Genomic DNA, 3284 nt, shown 5'->3' on the forward strand with positions numbered 1-3284 from the left:
GAAAGCAGAAACTTCTAAAACCAAAATTAGTTCTCAAATGTTATAATGGGTTTAGAAACTGACTCTTTCTCAGAATTTACTTCACTTTTCTGAACAATGACTTCTACGCAACTGGTGTCAAAGTGATTTTTAGTGGATGTATGAAGTCAAAAGTGTCCTTGAATAACCACACTGTAAAAAAAAATCCGTAAACTTTACGGTAATAAAACGGCAGCTGTGGTTGCCGGAATTTTACCGTAAAAACTACAGTAGCAACATTTTAGCTTTTACGGTTTTAACTTAAATTTACAGTAAAATACCGTAATTTCATGAACTGATATAATGTTAATATTCCAACCTATTGAAATACTGAAATCTGTTTTGTAGCTTTGTAATACACTGATTACCACCAAATGCAGGAGGTGATGAGAAAGTCACACGATGAACCAAAGCCCATCACAAGCAGCTTTTAAATAATAACATATATAGAAGGTGCACAGTGTTATTCACACAAACACCATCATGGTAACGCACATGAAACCGAAATCATGCAATAAACATTAATTTAACAACATTAGGTGTAACACACAACCCTAATATACAAAACTGATAAGAAAAACCTAAGAAGAAACATAGTTATTTCAACAAAAAAAACATCAAATTTGAAATGTAAAGCAGGGAATTCTGGAAATGTCAATTTACGGTTATTCACTGTAAATTATACAGGTTTTTTCACTTACAAAAACGGTATACTACCGTAAAATTAATGTCCAATACACGAAATGTCCAATACAGTTTTTCACCGTATATAGTAGGCGAATTTACCGTTAACCATTTAACAGGTTTTTACCGTAGCATTTTTACAGTGTTTTACCGTTAAATTCACGGTATAATCATATTCACAATGAGAATATTCCACCAAGTTTGACAACCAGAAACTGCTTAATTAAAAATTCACAAATTAAATTCTCAAATACACCCTAACAGACAAACTTTTGACGGAAAATATTAAATCGCCATTTTTATTTCCTTTGGCACACCTTCAGCATGAATTACTCCAAAAATATCAAGTAAACATTTATACAATTAAATCAGACTTTTATACAAAAATGTATAACACCCAAGACATTCATTTTCAATTGTAAAATGCTAAATATGTACATCTAAAAGGGGCCGTCGTGTATAAAAAAAAAAAAAAGGTAAACAAGACACCACTCCTAAAATCATCAAATACAAACAAGTTTAAGAACAGAGGAGAGAACTGAGCTTAGATGTGTTTGTATAGTGAGTGTGAAATGGAGTGATTTGTAACAAATACAAGACATGTACTGTACATGCAGGAGTGTGCTTGTCCTGCGTATAGACTGCATTAAAAAAAAAAAAAAAATCAAACTAGACAATACAGTGTCATGATTCATAGTCCCTTTAAACTCACCATTTCATTCAGCAGTTTGAGTAAAGTTCACAGAACATCTCCAGACATTTTCCTCCCCCACTTTTCTTTATCAAAACACTGAATGATATGAACAAATATGACAAGAAATACATCTGTTATTTATTAATTTGTTACAGTTATTCTGAACTACAAAAGGCAAAATGCAGTAACTACATGTTTCAGAAATGACTGAGCTAGGCTCTTCTGTGTCCGATTCAGAGAAAACTGATATCAAATGAATCCAAATTGAGGTAATTTTTCTCCATGATGCAGTTACTGCATTCTGCAGACTAGTAGGAGTTTGAAGCGTTTCAGCGAAGCTTCATTTGAGTCCTGGAAACCCCGCTCTGTTTGTGTTCCTGTGGTCGTCTTCACACAGCACCCATCTGTTTTAGTTTGTAGATGTCGGTTATTGTCCTCTGCTCTTCACAGGCTGGTCTCGGTGTACACAGGGCCCGGGCTGAAGAGCGACTGATGCCGAGGCTGAGTCTGAACCAGAGCTTCCTGGGCTTGTGGCTCCACGGCTCTCTCGTGTTTCTCTCCGATCTCCTGCAGCAGGAGCACATTAGCATCTCGCCACTGTCTGTATTTACAAGCGCTCAGAGACGGTTCACGCAAGACCTGCTCTATGGCCTGCAGATCGGCCTCCTTCGCCTGAAACAAGACGGACACAGAATCAAATGACGGTTTCTTCCGAATCTATGAATATAACTGTTCAAGTGAAGCTGCTATGATTTTCTTTGATCAGTAGCGCCATCTAGTGTTTGTAGACTTCAAATACTCCATCTTAAGGGAATTCTTGGTTCAATCAACAGAGTTTGTGGCATTGTCAATTGCAGAGTCTATGATTTTAAAATGCTTTTAATTAAATTATGCTCACCGAGGCTGAATTTGATCAAAGAACAGTAAAAGCGGTAATATTGTGAACAATTTGAAATAACTTCGCTATTTGAATATATTTTCAGCAATTTTCAGCATCATTACTCCAGTGTCACATGGTCCTTCATTTTAATATACTGATTTGCTGCTCAATTGTTATTGGTGCTCAGTTATTTAATAAGAGTTCTTAATATTATCAATGTTAAAAATGGTTTTAGCTGCTTAATATTTATGATTCTTTGAAGAATCAAAAGTTCAGAAGAACAGCATTTATTTGAAACGGAATCTTTTGTAACCGTATGCATTTTACTGTTACTTTGAAATAAAATCATGACAACAAAGCTGAAAGTTGTAAGTATAAATTTATAGATAAAAATGACACTAGTAAGGCATTTATCAGACTAGTCTCATGTCATGTTACATAATTAATGGGCTTTGTAAAGTATTGACACTGGAAGAGAACACAACTTAAGATCTATATGTTCAGAAATAATTAAATAATTGCCTCATCCCCGAGTCTCATTCATATATATATATATATATACACATATACACACACACAGTGGGTACGGAAAGTATTCAGACCCCCTTAAATTTTTCACTGTTATATTGCAGCCATTTGTTAAAATCATTTAAGTTACTTTTTTTTCCTCATTAATGTACACACAGCACCCCATATTGACAGAAAAACACAGAATTGTTGACATTTTTGCAGATTTATTAAAAAAGAAAAACTGAAATATCACATGGTCCTAAGTATTCAGACCCTTTGCTCAGTATTTAGTAGAAGCACCCTTTTGATCTAATACAGCCATGAGTCTTTTTGGGAAAGATGCAACAAGTTGTTCACACCTGGATTTGGGGATCCTCTGCCATCCCTCCTTGCAGATCCTCTCCAGTTCGGTCAGGTTGGATGGTAAACGTTGGTGAACAGCCATTTTTAGGTCTCTCCAGAGATGCTCAATTGGGTTTAAGTCAGGGCCCTGGCTGG

General features: G+C 35.4%; 1 long non-coding RNA gene across 1 annotated transcript in view; it reads right to left on the minus strand.

Annotated features, from left to right (window-relative positions):
- Window positions 1–983: 983 nt before the first annotated feature.
- LOC107560209 (uncharacterized) overlaps window positions 984–3284 on the minus strand; it is a 5040-nt gene continuing 2739 nt past the window's right edge. The window contains exon 2 of the long non-coding RNA XR_001605704.1: window positions 984–2068. This is a non-coding gene — a long non-coding RNA (uncharacterized lncRNA). The remainder of the gene's footprint in view (window positions 2069–3284) is intronic.

The sequence above is a fragment of the Sinocyclocheilus grahami genome, unplaced genomic scaffold, assembly GCF_001515645.1.
Source record: "Sinocyclocheilus grahami isolate Dianchi unplaced genomic scaffold, SAMN03320097.WGS_v1.1 scaffold714.1, whole genome shotgun sequence".
Lineage (NCBI taxonomy): Eukaryota > Metazoa > Chordata > Actinopteri > Cypriniformes > Cyprinidae > Sinocyclocheilus > Sinocyclocheilus grahami.